The 17,296-nt window shown below is 37.9% G+C and overlaps 1 protein-coding gene across 1 annotated transcript in view; it reads left to right on the plus strand.

Moving 5' to 3' along the window:
• Positions 1–17,296, plus strand: part of CNTNAP2 (contactin associated protein 2) — a 2,325,432-nt gene that overhangs the window by 1,072,869 nt on the left and 1,235,267 nt on the right. The window lies entirely within an intron of this gene.

Consider the following 17,296-nt stretch of genomic DNA (forward strand, 5'->3'; position numbering starts at 1 on the left):
ATATTAGGCACCAGGAAAAGATACTGAGAGGGTATGACAAGCAGTGAGGGAGAAAGAGAATCCGATTTCAGGAGAGAGAGAAAAAATTTGAAATAGTCACTTCAGAAAGTGAGAAATGATGACATTATCCAGCAGTGTTGTCACGCAGCAACGTCGAGTGAGAAGTCTGGGATCATAAACTTAAAGTGGAACTAGTTGTCCCATTTTGTGACTTTTCACTAAGAACGAGTGGAAAACTGGCTTCAACAAATTCAGTGTCTGTTTGTTAGTATGAAAGAGTAGACAAGAGAGCCCTTGGGATGTAGTAAATTACTTCATAGACAATAAAATATAAGCTGAAAAGGTAGGAAATGAATATAGGAGAAGGCTGATAAATGGGGAAAAGGGAACATAGTCAATGCAATCAAACCTTTCGTGGGTTACAATAGTTTAGTAATAGAGGTACCAGAATAAGTGATCTGGAGGGGGAGATGCCTTATGGAGAATGGGGTTTGAAATCTAGATGTCAGGTGTGGTACTGTTTCAGGTTATGAAAAAAGGTCAAGTTGAGCCCCAAGTTGGCTGAGTAAGATGACATGAATTTCATCTTCTTTCACAAACATATCGAAAACATGTCTCATAGAAGACTAATTGGAAACTTGCAGAACTGTACAACCAAGGCTGCAAGAAAGGTTCCCACATCACTGGGTAGGATTGGAAGAAAAGCATCGGATTGGGACCTATGCCCCTAGAAGGGGGCTAAGAAAAAGGAAAATCACATAGGCAGACACTCACCCTGGGCAGTGAGCAGGTCGAGCCACAGACTGAATATCCCAGTCTGGGAGTCTGTGCATAGGAGACAAGCCCACTTGGCTACTCAGAAAACTGCTGAGACAGTTAGAAAGGCCAGAGAAGCCTAGACTCCACTCATGTACAGGTCCTGGCATGGGCTTTCCATCAGCAGTGGAGAGAGGTGGATACCTCCTCATGGAGCTCCTGAATCTGAGCTGAGTGAACCCTTGCCCCACTCACTCCATGCCATGGCTTGCCACTGGATTTAGGGCAGTCAGTTCTTGGCAAAAGACTCAATTTAGGGACAGAGTGATGGCCCAGGGACTTGGGGTGTGTTCCAGATCGAGTAGCACTTTCCATTGTTGGAACTTATGCAAACAGTGTCACAGAAGCAGCCACTTCAGTTCCCGCAACCACAATGCCATGACCCCTAATGCTAGCTGAAGGGATGCTTTGGCCCTGCCCACTCCACACCACTGCCTTGCACTAGAGGTAGGATGATCACAACAGGAGAAAAGACATAACCTTATTGCTACATCTGAGTGGAGTCACAGAGCGCTACACAGGCTATCTGTCTATCCAGTATATCTATCCTATATAGATAGATAGGATATCTGTCTATCTATCCAATCTCTGTAAGCACATGCACCCCATTTTCTACAGCACTCCCCTTCTTTGGGGCAGATTGTCCAGTGCAGGGAGAAGGAAGAAGATACAAAAAGTGAACAGAGCTAGCATAAGCCTAACCCTCAGGGCATCCACTCCATCAACTTCAGAACAGACCCCACCCTTGAAAGAGCAACTGCCAGGAAGTCCCACTCACACTCAGTACCGACTTTAGATCCTGCAACACAAACCACACTTCCTATCAAGGTGACAGTAGCCTGCACACCCTGAGGAAAAATATGGTGGATATCTACATCAAATCCAGCCGTGCATCAAAGATCAAATAAAAAAAAGCCTTGCATGTAGGTTATACAATCTACATAGGCATGCTATCACATGAAAACAACCACTCAAGACCACAATAAATAACTTCCATCTAGATTATGGAGTTAAGTAAAATAAAAATGCAGAGGAACTACTCCCAATTGAGAGAGTAAGAGAAAAATCTCGGGAAGAAAACAATGAAACAGAGATAATCACTCTAACAGACAATAAGTTCAAAAAGTTGGTAATAAAAATGCTAACTAAGAGAATCTAAGCACAGATCATTTTAACAAGGAACTAGAAGCTAGAAGGAAGACCCAATCAAAAATAGATAGTTGTTTCTGAGATAAAAGCACTCAAGAAACAATGAATAGCAGACTAAATGACACAGAAGGCCACACAAGTGATCTTGGAAGATAGAATAATGGAAATCACCCAATCAGAAGAGCAGACAGAAAGGCAAGTGAAACAATGAAAGTGACATACAGGATCTATGGGATAATATAAAATGTGCCAACATGTGCATTATAGGGGTTCCAGAAGGTGGAGAAAGCGAAGGGGATCTAAAATATATTTGAAGAAATAGGCTGAAAACCTCCCAGATGTAAAGAAGGAAACATATCAATGTACAGGAGATATAGAGGGTCTCAAATAAGATGAATCCAAATAGACCCATGGTGACTGCAGCCATGAAATTAAAAGACTTTTACTCCTTGGAAGGAAAGTTATGACCAACCTAGATACCATATTCAAAAGCAGAGACATGACTTTGCCAACAAAGGTTCGTCTAGTCAAGGTTATGGTTTTTCCAGTGGTCATGTATGGATGTGAGAGTTGGACTATGAAGAAGGCTGAGCGCTGAAGAATTGATGCTTTTGAACTGTGGTGTTGGAGAAGACTCTTGAGAGTCCCTTGGACTGCAAGGAGATCAGCCCTGGGATTTCTTTGGAAGGAATGATGCTAAAGCTGAAACTCCAGTACTTGGGCCACCTCATGCGAAGAGTTGACTCATTGGAAAAGACTCTGATGCTGGGAGGGATTTGGGGCAGGAGGAGAAGGGGACAACAGAGGATGAGATGGCTGGATGGCATCGCTGACTCGATGGACATGAGTCTGAGTGAACTGCGGGAGTTGGTGATGGACAGGGAGGCCTGGTGTGCTGTGATCCATGGGGTCACAAAGAGTCAGACACGACTGAGTGACTGATCTGATCTGATCTGAAGACATGTTAATATTATAATTAAAATGGCAAAAGTTAAAGGGAGAATTCTAAAGGCAGCAAGAGAAAAAGTGTCAGTTACAAGGGAACCCCCATAAGGCTATCAGTTGATTTCCCTGCAAAAGCTCTGCAGACCAGAAATGAGTGGCATGATATATTCAAAGTCCTCAAAGAGAAAAACTTGCAATCTAGGGTATTCTACCCATCAAAAGTATCATTTAGAATAGAAGGAGAATTTCCCAAGCAAGCAAATGCTAGGAGAATTCAGCAATATTAAACATACCATAAAAGAAATGTTGATGGGCCTACCATGTATAAACTAGATAGCTAGAAGCTGCTGTATAGCACCAGAAGCTCAGCTCGACACTCTGTGATGACCTAGATGGGTCGGATGGAGGTGTGGGGTGGGAAAGAGGTCTAAGAGGGAGAGGATGTATGTATACATATACTGATTCACTTCATTTTACAGTAGAAACACAGAACTGTAAAACAATTATACTCCAATTAAAAAAAATTTTTTTTAATCTATAGGAAAGGAATAATTCCAATAGGAAAGGCAAATATATAAAAGGATTGAAGATCACTTAAATAAACCTGTATGCAGATTAAAAACAAAACAAAACAAAAGTCAGAAAAGCAACTATATCTACAAAGACATACTGTATAATATCACTTATATGTGGTCTCTAAAAAATAATACAAATGAAGGTATATGCAAAACAGAAGCAGACTCAGAGACATGGAAAACAAATTTGCATTGCCCAAAGGAGAAAGGGAAGGGGGAAGACAAATCAGGGGTATAGGACTAACAGCCCCAAAATTCTGTATATAAAATAGAAAAGCAACAAGGGTATACTATACAGAACAGAGAATTATACCCACCAACTTATAATAACCTATAGTGGAGTATAATCTGCAAAAATACTGAATCACTATGCTATGCACCTTAAACTAACACAATATTGCAAATTAACTGTACTTCCATTCAAAGAAAATGCAGGTGTGTCGGTGGGAATTTAGTGTCAGGGAATTGGAGGAATCGGTTGTTGGAGGGGAGGTCGTCAGAACCTCTCAAGCCAAGGTGTGTGATGTGCATCTAGTAAATGTTGACCCATCAGAGCCTGTCCCGGAAAGACCGGGAGGAGGCAGCTGGCATTGGCTTTCAGGGGTTCTCAGGAACATAGAAACAATCTCAAACTACCCAGCCCATGGCACTTTTTGTTTATTTCCTCAAAGCAACAACAGTATTTTTTAAATTCCTCCCCAATTTAGAGTTTAAGTTCTTTCCTTTCTGTTTTTGGAAGCTGAAAATCCTGTAAATTTTTGTCAACAACTGATCAGACCCTTTTCATATTATTCAAAAAGCATGTGACATTATGAACCTTAATTTTCTTGGAAATTACTATTTCCATTGAATACACTTTGGAGTATATCACAACTATAATTTAGTACATTTTGTCATCAGACACCAGGAAATCATCTACATTATAGCACCTCTACTCACCACCTCCCACCATTTCTTCCAGGCACACTCATTGCAGATGCTTGCTCCAGTAATGTACTAGTTGTTATAATTTATGGCATAACATACTAAAATAATTTCTCCAACTCTAATTTATACTAAAGTTTTAGTTATATTTACCCAATATTATAAGTCAATTATTTTGAAAAATATAAGTATAAAATATTGAATTAAGTATTAATTCTATTAGAAATATTGCATTTTCTTTTTAATAATTACCTAATATTGCTGGATACTCAGTAAATGCTATAAAGTAATATTTTAATTTCTAACATAAATTATTTAATCTTCTTTCATTGCCTGATGGGATTTTTTAATTCATTAATTTAAAAATAAACCTTAGTATTGCATGCTTTTATATGCATATATTACTTATACTGTTCATTTTTTCTTCTTTCAGTGGCTGTGTATATATATATATATATATATATATATATTCCCAAGTCACTTCCTAAACTGTGTCTATTTCAGTGTTATTGATCTGTATTATTCTTGGAACAGATTTTTATGTGAATGTCAACAGTTTTTAACCTACCTGAGTTTCTGCTATCACTGCTGTAAAATCTCGGTAATACAGTATCTCACTGAATTATGAGAGCTAAATTATATGATGCAAATAAATGGAATTATAAAGATGTCTAAAAACAAAGCATTATAGTATGTAATAATCAATACCATGCATAAATTGATTCACATATAATCATGTCCTGTTGCCATTTGATGTAAGACCCTGAGCTAGTCCTGGCCAGGCATCTTTCCTGATTTCCCTTAGTCTTTTAGCTGAAATTCATATTTAAACAAGTGAAAAGACACACATTGTGATGGCTAATTAATAGGGCAAAGTAAAGTAATTATTTCTAAGAATTTTAAATGGTTGGCTAAGGTATTATTATTTTTTTTTTTATCCAGCATCGTGCATTGAACCTGGACTGGCATCTCGTTTCATACATGACATTTCACATGTTTCAATGCCATTCTCCCAAATCTTCCCACCCTCTCCCTCTCCCACAGAGTCCATAAGACTGTTCTATACATCAGTGTCTCTTTTGCTGTCTCGTATACAGGGTTATCGTTACCATCTTTCTAAATTCCATATATATGCATTAGTATATTGTATTGGTGTTTTTCCTTCTGGCTTACTTCACTCTGTATAATAGGCTCCAGTTTCATCCACCTCATTAGAACTGATTCAAATGTATTCTTTTTAATGGCTGAGTAATACTCCATTGTGTATATGTACCACTGCTTTCTTATCCATTCATCTGCTGATGGACATCTAGGTTGCTTCCATGTCCTGGCTATTATAAACAGTGCTGCGATGAACATTGGGGTACACGTGTCTCTTTCCCTTCTGGTTTCCTCAGTGTGTATGCCCAGCAGTGGGATTGCTGGATCATAAGGCAGTTCTATTTCCAGTTTTTTAAGGAATCTCCACACTGTTCTCCATAGTGGCTGTACTAGTTTGCATTCCCACCAACAGTGTAAGAGGGTTCCCTTTTCTCCACACCCTCTCCAGCATTTATTATTTGTAGACTTTTGGATCGCAGCCATTCTGACTGGTGTGAAATGGTACCTCATAGTGGTTTTGATTTGCATTTCTCTGATAATGAGTGATGTTGAGCATCTTTTCATGTGTTTGTTAGCCATCTGTATGTCTTCTTTGGAGAAATGTCTATTTAGATCTTTGGCCCATTTTTTGATTGGGTCATTTATTTTTCTGGAGTTGAGCTGTAGGAGTTGCTTGTATATTTTTTAGATTAGTTGTTTGTCGGTTGCTTCATTTGCTATTATTTTCTCCCATTCTGAAGGCTGTCTTTTCACCTTGCTAATAGTTTCCTTTGATGTGCAGAAGCTTTTAAGTTTAATTAGGTCCCATTTGTTTATTTTTGCTTTTATTTCCAATATTCTGGGAGGTGGGTCATAGAGGATCCTGCTGTGATGTATGTCAGAGAGTGTTTTGCCTATGTTCTCCTCTAGGAGTTTTATAGTTTCTGGTCTTACGTTGAGATCTTTAATCCATTTTGAGTTTATTTTTGTGTATGGTGTTAGAAAGTGTTCTAGTTTCATTCTTTTACAAGTGGTTGACCAGATTTCCCAGCACCACTTGTTAAAGAGATTGTCTTTAATCCATTGTATATTCTTGCCTCCTTTGTCAAAGATAAGGTGTCCATATGTGCGTGGATTTATCTCTGGGCTTTCTATTTTATTCCATTGATCAATATTTCTGTCTTTGTGCCAGTACCATACTGTCTTGATAACTGTGGCTTTGTAGTAGAGCCTGAAGTCAGGTAGGTTGATTCCTCCAGTTCCATTTTTCTTTCTCAAGATCGCTTTGGCTATTCGAGGTTTTTTGTATTTCCATACAAATTGTGAAATTATTTGTTCTAGCTCTGTGAAGAATACTGTTGGTAGCTTGATAGGGATTGCATTGAATCTATAAATTGCTTTGGGTAGTATACTCATTTTCACTATATTGATTCTTCCAATCCATGAACATGGTATATTTCTCCATCTATTAGTGTCCTCTTTGATTTCTTTCACCAGTGTTTTATAGTTTTCTATATATAGGTCTTTAGTTTCTTTAGGTAGATATATTCCTAAGTATTTTATTCTTTTCATTGCAATGGTGAATGGAATTGTTTCCTTAATTTCTCTTTCTGTTTTCTCATTATTAGTGTATAGGAATGCAAGGGATTTCTGTGTGTTGATTTTATATCCTGCAACTTTACTATAATCATTGATTAGTTCTAGTAATTTTCTGGTGGAGTCTTTAGGGTTTTCTATGTAGAGGATCATGTCATCTGCAAATAGTGAGAGTTTTACTTCTTCTTTTCCAATTTGGATTCCTTTTATTTCTTTTTCTGCTCTGATTGCTGTGGCCAAAACTTCCAAAACTATGTTGAATAGTAATGGTGAAAGTGGGCACCCTTGTCTTGTTCCTGACTTTAGAGGAAATGCTTTCAATTTTTCACCATTGAGGATAATGTTTGCTGTGGGTTTGTCATATATAGCTTTTATTATGTTGAGGTATGTTCCTTCTATTCCTGCTTTCTGGAGAGTTTTTATCATAAACGGATGTTGAATTTTGTCAAAGGCTTTCTCTGCATCTATTGAGATAATCATATGGTTTTTGTTTTTCAATTTGTTAATGTGGTGTATTACATTGATTGATTTGCGGATATTGAAGAATCCTTGCATCCCTGGGATAAAGCCCACTTGGTCATGGTGTATGATCTTTTTAATGTGTTGTTGGATTCTGATTGCTAGAATTTTGTTTAGGATTTTTGCATCTATGTTCATCAGTGATATTGGCCTGTAGTTTTCTTTTTTTGTGGGATCTTTGTCAGGTTTTGGTATTAGGGTGATGGTGGCCTCATAGAATGAGTTTGGAAGTTTACCTTCCTCTGCAATTTTCTGGAAGAGTTTGAGCAGGATAGGTGTTAGCTCTTCTCTAAATTTTTGGTAGAATTCAGCTGTGAAGCCGTCTGGACCTGGGCTTTTGTTTGCTGGAAGATTTTTGATTACAGTTTCAATTTCCGTGCTTGTGATGGGTCTGTTAAGGTTTTCTATTTCTTCCTGGTCGAGTTTTGGAAAGTTGTACTTTTCTAAGAATTTGTCCATTTCTTCCTCGTTGTCCATTTTATTGGCATATAATTGTTGATAATAGTCTCTTATGATCCTTTGTATTTCTGTGTTGTCTGTTGTGATCTCTCCATTTTCGTTTCTAATTTTATTGATTTGATTTTTCTCCCTTTGTTTCTTGATGAGTCAAGAAAATAAGGTATTATTTTTAAGTTAAATAAAATATTTCCTAAAAATTATTCTAAAATTTTCTGTACATCGAATGGTAACCCGTTAGATACCTGAACTCATCTGAAATCATTACACTATGTTTCTGGGTTTAGAGGAACAGAACTAACAGGATTTCAGTCTGTCAATCTATATAGAGAGAAATGTCTCATAAGGAATTGGCTTTTGCAATTGTGGGGGCATAAAGATTCCATTTCCAAGCTGGAGACACAGTTGTATTTTCCAGTCTGAGTCCAGAGTGTGAGAACCAGAAGCATGGGTGGGGTACACCCCAGTCTGAGGGCACCCATGTTTCAACTCAGTCAGGAAGAGAGAGCAGATCCCACTTTCCCCACATTTTTGTTTTTTCGAGCCCTCAACATTGGATGAAGCCCACGGACACTGGAGAGGGCAATCAGCTTTACTCAACCTACTGATTCAGATGCCACCTCATCCCGAAACACCCTCACAGACACACCAGAGATAATATTTAACCTCTCTGAGCACACCAACATACACACATATAATCCAAATTTAGATTTTAGTTTATTAAAGGACATTTTGAACACATTGAAATGAACCTTCATCACTACTTAAAATTACAAAATTTCTAAGATCCCCTTGTTTCTTCTAAGATCTCATTAGGAAAACTGTATGTACAGCAAATTATATTGTTCTTACTTGTTTTGAAAGCATGTTAACTCATAAACTTTATATTTTATTCCAGTGTAACAGAACTTACTAACATCACCATCAAAGTGCAATGAAATTTGCTCAGTTGTCTCTGACTCTTTGCGACCCCAGGGACTATATAGTCCATGGAATTCTCCAGCCCAGGATACTGGACTGAGTAGCCTTTCTGATCTTCCCAACTCAGGGATCCAACCCAGGTTTCCCACATTGAGTCTGGATTCCTTACCAGCTGAGCCACAAGGGAAGCCCAAGAATACTGTAGTAGGTAGCCTATCCCTTCTCCAGTGAATCTTCCCAACCCAGGAATCAAACCCATGTCTCCTGCATTGCAGGTGGATTCTTTACTGCACTGTCAGGGAAGCCCAAACACACACACAGAATGATGGGCTTTGAGAATGAGCTGTAATGTGTTTATTTTTGTTTATTTCTACTTCTGAGGACAGAGTGTCAACATTTAAACTTTTTGTTTTCAGTTAATTTCTAGAGCTAAATTGCAGAAAGTTCATCAACATATCTTTCAGATTCTCTGTTATACGCCATAAGCCCTTCTCTGGGCTGGATGTGGAAGAATAAAGAAGAAAACCAGGGTCTTTAGTCCCAGAGGTCACTACAGTCTAGGAGGAAGACTTGGGTCATAAGCAAGCAAACTACATAAAAATATAATTTAAGATTATGACCGTGTCATGAAGAAGGTAAATAGTAACACAATAGAGCATCATGAGAAGCAGTGGGAGACTGGATTAGGATATGTGGTTAGGAAAAACTTCTCAGAGATGGTAATTAACCATGTGATGACAAGAGATACATGACTCTCAGATGAAAGAAAATTGAAGACAGTGGCAGCTTCATGAAATAGGAAATAAAGTAAAATAATATCAGGGATGAATTAAATAACAAAGATCCACTAGAGTATATTAGACTGCAAATGTCCAAATATTATACACACTCTTCCTGAAAATACAATCATTTACAAGACTGGAATACTCTTAATATTGAAACCAGATAAAGTCACTAAGAGAGAAGAAACTAAAGCCCATGTTATACTTGACATAATATAAAAATCCTCAATGACATATAAGCAAAGGAAATACAATAATCTATGAAAAATGTGCTACTCCATGACTAAGTTATGTTTAGACTATATATATAAGGACATACCAATATTGGAAAATCCCATAAATATAGTAAACCCATTGCCAGTCTAAAAGAAAAAAAAAACAACAGTCATTCCAATAAATACAGAATACATATTAATAATATATAACACCCATCTTTGAAACATATAAATACCATCATATATTTTAATCCTGTGATAGGATGCTTAGTAGAGGCACTTCTATTCCATTTTTAATTGGAGATTCAAGCCAGCATTCTAAGAAAGATGGATGATAGATGAGAGTAGGAAGCCCAAAAAAAGACTGAGTCTTTAACCGTGATGGCATATCAGATCTACATCCAATAAGTGGAGTTAAGAAAGAAGTCGTCACCAGCAAGTGATGCATATATTTAAAAAATTAACTCGAGACATTTAAGGCTTCAATGTTAAAAAATAAGGTTTTGAAATTCTTATAAAAATGTACAGGTATCTTTTAGATTTGGGGTTGGGGAAATTTTTCTTATGGAAGACACAGAGGACTGACTATAAAACTTGATACATGTAATAATTTTCTTATCAAAAGATATGTCAAAGAAAGTGAAAAAAGTTAAAAAATGCCAGAAGATCTATATCCAACAGACAGTTAGTTAATAATAAGGATATATGCTGCTGCTGCTGCTGCTGCTGCGTCACTTCAGTCATGTCCAACTCTGTGCGACCCCATAGACGGAAGCCCACCAGGCTCCCCTATCCCTGGGATTCTCCAGGCAAGAACACTGGAGTGGGTTGCCATTTCCTTCTCCAGTGCAGGAAAGTGAAAAGTGAAAGTGAAGTTGCTCAGTCGTGTCTGACTCTCAGCGACCCCATGGACTGCAACCTACCAGGCTCCTCTGTCCATGGGATTTTCCAGGCAGGAGTACTGGAGTGGGGTGCCATCGCCTTCTCCAAATAAGGATATATAGAGAGCTGTAAATCTATAAGTGAAACACTACTAATGAATGGGGAAAAAAGACAAAGAAGAGAAACAAGCAATTCCTAGAAGTGGAAAAATTAATGAAAAAACATATTTAACATTATTTAGAATTAGGGAAAAGTTAAAGATCACATAAATAAATGAGTTATAATTTTATATATAATCAATAGGCAAATTTGAAAATACTGACAATATGAAGAGTTTAAGATCATGCAACTTAAAATTGGAAAGATTGACAATAGCATATAATTTAACAGAAGGAAAGTTTTAAAAAAAGGAATGAGAGGAAGAAAAAGATTAGACTGAAATACAGGCAGAAGCCAAATTATGTTGGACTTTGAATACTGTGGTAAAGAATTGGGATTTTATTCTAAGTAAATGGCAATATCAGGATGAGATAGTCCCAGAAATATACTTTAGATAAGTTACATATGATCACTTCTGAGCTTATGACAATGCATATTTAATTTTTCATTGAAATAGTATGTTATGGTATAATTTTATATAGGTCATATACAATCAAGAAGGTTGTATTGTATATACTGTATCATATATATACTGTATACATATCACACATATATGTAAGATATATATTATATATCACATTGTATATAGATCATATACAAGCAATTAACACATCAACTCTTCATTTTAACATCAATTTTGGGGGGCCCTTTTATACCAATGGCTTTGTTGTAGACGTTACATCTGATTGCATTCAGATTTTCCTTATAAGAAGAAATCAGGTAGTTGACAAATGCTGAAACAATCACTGTGGTCTATTTTATGGACATTTAAGCTTTTGACAGTTCATTCCTGTGTATATCCTTTGTATTGTTGTAAGGACAGCAGAGGATGCGATGGTGAGATAGTATCACTATCTCAGTGGACATGGATCTGAGCAAACTTGGGGGAGATAGTGAAGAACAGAGGAACCGGGCGTGCTGCAGTCCTTGCGGTTGCAAAGAGTTAAAAATGACTTTGCAGCTGAACAACAAAAATCTCTTATGAGCTGTATCTGCATGCTAAGTGTACCCAAAATACAAACTCTAAGACTGGACGCAGAATTTACTTGAATTGAATTCTATTCTCTTCACCTGGGAAATTGTTATAAAGGACAGCGTTTAAAATAGACAGTAGTCTGTTGGCTGCTGTAAAAGAAAATCCTGACATCTCAGTGGTTTTAACAAAATAGACGTTTACTTCTCACTTGCTGAAAGCCCAGTTCATGGCAGCATGCAGGGAGGGGAGCACTCCTTTACATGGTCATTTAGGGTGTAAAAGCCACACCAGGAGTGGAAAGATAGGATGGCGATCATGCTTATAGATTTTTAGAGTCTAGCCATGGAAGGGCACATTGTTTCTTCCTGTGTTCCAGTGACCAGAGCCCAGTACAATGCTACCAACACCCCTGCCACATCTGCTGGACAGGGCAATTCCAGGACACAGTCCACACAGGCACTCGCTTCCCAGCATCACTGTCTCACTCCAGATGGATGGCCATAAACAGAGCCTGTGATGAATCACACAGACGAGACAGAGGACACTGCAAAGGTAGGAGAGTATAAGTAGGTCCAGTTTGAAATAAGTCATCATTGTCGTGGTTTTTGCCATACCAATATTGTAAAGTAATTAGCCTCCGATTAAAATAAATACATTTATAAAAAATAATAAGTCATCATAAAAGACAAGGAGTCTTAGAACACTGCTGACTTCAGAACGATGAATCTGGAAGCAGGGTTGCACAGAGAGACAAGAGGCCAGAGATAAGAGAAAATTCATGACTGTCGTGCAAGGGGCAAAGCAGATGCTGAAGAGAAAACAAAGAATCATACCTAAAGCGGTCCTCCTACTAGAAGTGGGTGGAGGGAGTCTTAGCACATATTTTAGGCATTAGAATCCACATAGATATATTATTTTATTAGGAAAAAAATATTTTCTCCCTCCTTAAAATTTAAAAGCAAAATTACTTAAAACATTTACCACATTCAGAAAATATAAATCTCTCTACATCTTTAGATCGTAAATATGACAGGTTTAAGGAAATTAAAGGAAATATATACCAACTTACAAAACCTATCATTGATATTGACTCAAGAAGAGAATATATTAATAATAACACTGAGAAAGAATTGAATGAAATGGTGATTTTTTTTTTTTTTTTTTTATTAAGCAGGGGAGGTACAAAGGAGTTTTGATGGAGGACATTTTGCTTTATTAAGAAATTCATCAAAATGCTCTTTTCACTCTCTGAGTTGCCAGGGTATCAGAGAGACTTTCATATTCAGTTCTTTTGGAAAATGTTATAAAATGTTCTGAGGCATTCCTCTATAGAAGGGCTGAAAGTTACAAATCAAATGGAGGTCTTTGTCAAAGCCAAATGTGCTCAAGAGTAGCTTCATATTAAACCAGAGTAGGACAAAAGCAAAGCGCTCTGGCTAAGCGAAGCCCGTTAACACTAATTAGCCAGCATTGCGCACTTGTGAGAGTGCAGCCTATTAATTAAGGAGCAAAAATCAATACTAACCTGTTCTTTTTCCGCTGTAAGTCCTTTTTTAAAGACTACTGATATTAATTTGTTATATTTTTAAATTACCTTTTTAATACATTTCATTAGAGAGGCTGGAGTAATTATACTACCTAAAAATAAAGTAGAATCATGAAGCACATTTTAAAAAACAAATATAACCTCTTTATCAACCATTAATTTAATTTTTGAACCTTATTTTTCAATTTGTAGTTCTTTTCCAGTGTTCCATTTTTCCATAAATACTACTATTTACTAAAGTCTACTCGTTGCCTTTGTGTGTGCTAAGTTGCTTCAATCCTGTCCTACTCTTTGTAGTTCTGTGGACCATAGCCTGCCAGGCTCCTCTGTCCATGGGATTCTCCAGAAGAGAATACTGGAGTGGGTTGCCATCTCCTCCTCCAGGGCATCTTCCCAACCCAGGGATCGAACCCACGTCTCTTACATCTCCTGCGTTGGCAGTTGGGTTCTTTATATCTAACACCACTTAGGAAGATTAGTGGCCTTAGACTAAAAACTTAAGTACCTTTTGGCGGGTATCTTTTGTTTTGCTATGGTATAGAAGCAAGTTGTTGACCTTGAACCTTTGTTTTTTTGGATGATATTTTTTGTCTGCTCTATGTCTAAAACTTCATTACTTATATAATAGGCTGCTTCTGTTTTAATCTTGTAATTCATTTTTCTTGGAGTTTAGTACTCCATTTTCTGTATTGCATGATAGAAGTAATTTCAGTGTTTGTGAAAGCAGCATGTATTCAATACATAAGAATGGAAATAAATGAACCATATTCATACTTAGTAGGAATATTTTTATTATTCAGTCAGTGACTCAGACCTATCACCCAAGTGGTTTTAAAAAATAAATATGATACTATATAGAGTGAAGTAAGTCAGAAAGAGAAAAACAAATGTATATTAACACATATATATGGAATCTAGAAAAATGGTACTGATGATCATATTTGCAGGGCAGGAATAGAGACTCAGATATAGAGAAAGACTGTGGACACAGTGAGGGAAGGAAAGGGTGGGGCAAGTCGAGAGAGTAGTACTGAAATGTATACATTATATACATTACCATATATAAAACAGATAGCTAATGGGAAGTTGCTATATAACACAACTCGTACTCTGTGACAACCCAGAGGGGTAGGATGGGGTGGCAGTTGGGGGCAGGAGGTTAAAGAGGAAGGGGACATATGTATGCTGCTGCTGCTGCTGCTGTTAAGTCGATTCACTAATGTCCGACTCTGTGAGACCCCATGGACAGCAGCCAACCAGGCTTCTCCCTCCCTGGGATTCTCCAGGCATCATGGTACAAATTCCAGCCATTTCTTACTTTGTAAAGTCCAGGCTGGGATAACAATGAGCACACTAAACAGAACTTGTGAGTCTTCATATTCCTTGAGTGAGGTAATGAGTAAAGAAAGGATGGAGGAAGGAGGAGACCAGACAGAGGGAGAGGGGACAGAGCAGAGAAGGAGGGGGAAAGGGAGACGCAGAGAGAGAGAAAGGGAGAGAAGAGATGATAGAGGGAACAGCTAGAGAGGGAAGGGAGAGAAAAAAGCGGAGACAGGGAGATGTAATTCAATGAAATATCAAGAACAACATTTTTTTTAAAGAAAGGACATATTGGGAAAATTTGACACTTCGAAATGCCCAGAACAAATAACTTATCATGGAAATGTAAAGTACTTAGAACTCAGTGATCTTTATCTACCACAATTCGAAACTAAAACACTGATGTGTGAGTGTATGCTCAGTCCTGCCCAACTCTGTGATCCCATGGAATGTGGCCCACCAGGTTCCTCTGTCTATGGGATTATCCAGGCAAGATAATGGACTGGGTTGTCATTTCCTCCTCCAGAGGATCTTTGTGATCCAGGGGTCAAACCTCTGTCTCTTGTGGCTCCTGCTCTGAAATCCACTCAGGCAGATTCTTTACCACTGAGCCACCTGGGAAGCCCCCAGAAACATTGATACCACTGAGAAAATGTAGGTGATGTCACTTTATAAATACTGCCTATATAAAATAGCAATAGAATCTTAGATTTAGGGCTGGAATAAAACATTTTCAAAGGATAAATATGGATGAAGGTGTTAGCTGCTCAATCATCTCTGACTCTTCACGACTCCATGGACTGTAGCCCACCAGGCTCCTCTCTCCATGGAATTCTCCATTTGATAATACGGGACTGGGTAGCCATTCCCTTCTACAGGAGAATCTTCCCCAAAATTCTGTAAACTAGAAAGGCATCTAACATGATTCTTACAGAGAATGTTATCTTCAAAAACACTGATATTAGAAAACAAGAGTTAAAAATTAAATATCATTCTCAAGAAATAAGGAATAGAACAAAATAATGAATCCTAAGAAAGTAGCAAGGAATAAACAATAAAGGTAAAAGGAGACACTAATTAAGATTATCAAAAGACCACAAGTTCTTTCCAAAGGCCATTTTACAGAGTGAACACATTGAACTAAAGACATAACATATTGGAAATAGATCTGACACTACCTCATATAATTATGGAGAAGGCAATGGCACCCCACTCCTGTACTCTTGCCTGGAAACTCCCATGGACAGAGGAGCCTGGTAGGCCGCAGTCCATGGGGTCGCGACGACTGAGCGACTTCACTTTCACTTTCATATAGTTAAGCTTGTGCTAAAAAAGCAGAGACATTACTTTGCCAACAAAGGTCTGTCTAGTCAAGGCTATGGTTTTTCCAGTAGTCATGTATGGATGTGAGAGTTGGACTGTGAAGAAAGAAAGCTGAGCACCAAAGAATTGATGCTTTTGAACTGTGGTGTTGGAGAAGACTTGAGAGTCCCTTGGACTGCAAGGAGATCCAACCAGTCCATTCTGAAAGAGATCAGTCCTGGGATTTCTTTGGAAGGAATGATGCCAAAGCTGAAACTCCAGTACTTTGGCCACCTCATGCGAAGAGTTAACTCATTGGAAAAGACTCTGATGCTGGGAGGGATTGGGGGCAGGAAGAGAAGGGGAGGACAGAGGATGAGATGGCTGGATGGCATCACCAGCTCAATGGATGTGAGTTTGAGTGAATTCCGGGTGTTGGTGATGGACAGGGAGGCCTGGTGTGCTGTGGTTCATGGGGTCGCAAAGAGTCAGACATGACTGAGCGACTGAACTGAACTGAACTGAACCTATAGATCAACAACTCCAACTTAAATAGATACAGTAGAGAAATTCTCACATAGAAATAGGAAACCTGTACAGAATGTTCATATTAATATCGTTCAATATTATGCCAAGTGAGATAAGTCAGGCAAAGAAAGACAAGTACTGTGTAGTATCAGCTATGTGTGAAATCGAAAAAAAACAAACAAACATAAAAACAGAAAGGGATAATGGTGATTATCAGAGGATGAACAGGGTAGGGGGAAAGGACAAATGTTGTTTAGGGTACAAACTTGCAATGAGTAGTAAGTAAGCCCTAGAAATCTAATGAACAGTATGGTGAATATAGGCAACAGTATTATATATTATCAAACTTACTGAGAGACTAGGGCTTAATGATTCCAGCCACTGACAAGGAAGGATCATTATGTAATGTGATAGAGGTTCGAATTATCACTACAATGGTACTCATATTACAATATATAAATATGTCAAATTCATGTTGCATACCTTAAAGTTGTGCAATGTTATGTGTCACATATATTTCAATTTAGAAAACCACTGTTCATAACAGCAAAATCTGGGAGCAACCCAAATGTTGTCATTATACTAATGACAGTATACTGCAAACT

Source organism: Bos taurus, chromosome 4, assembly GCF_002263795.3.
Source record: "Bos taurus isolate L1 Dominette 01449 registration number 42190680 breed Hereford chromosome 4, ARS-UCD2.0, whole genome shotgun sequence".
Classification (NCBI taxonomy): domain Eukaryota; kingdom Metazoa; phylum Chordata; class Mammalia; order Artiodactyla; family Bovidae; genus Bos; species Bos taurus.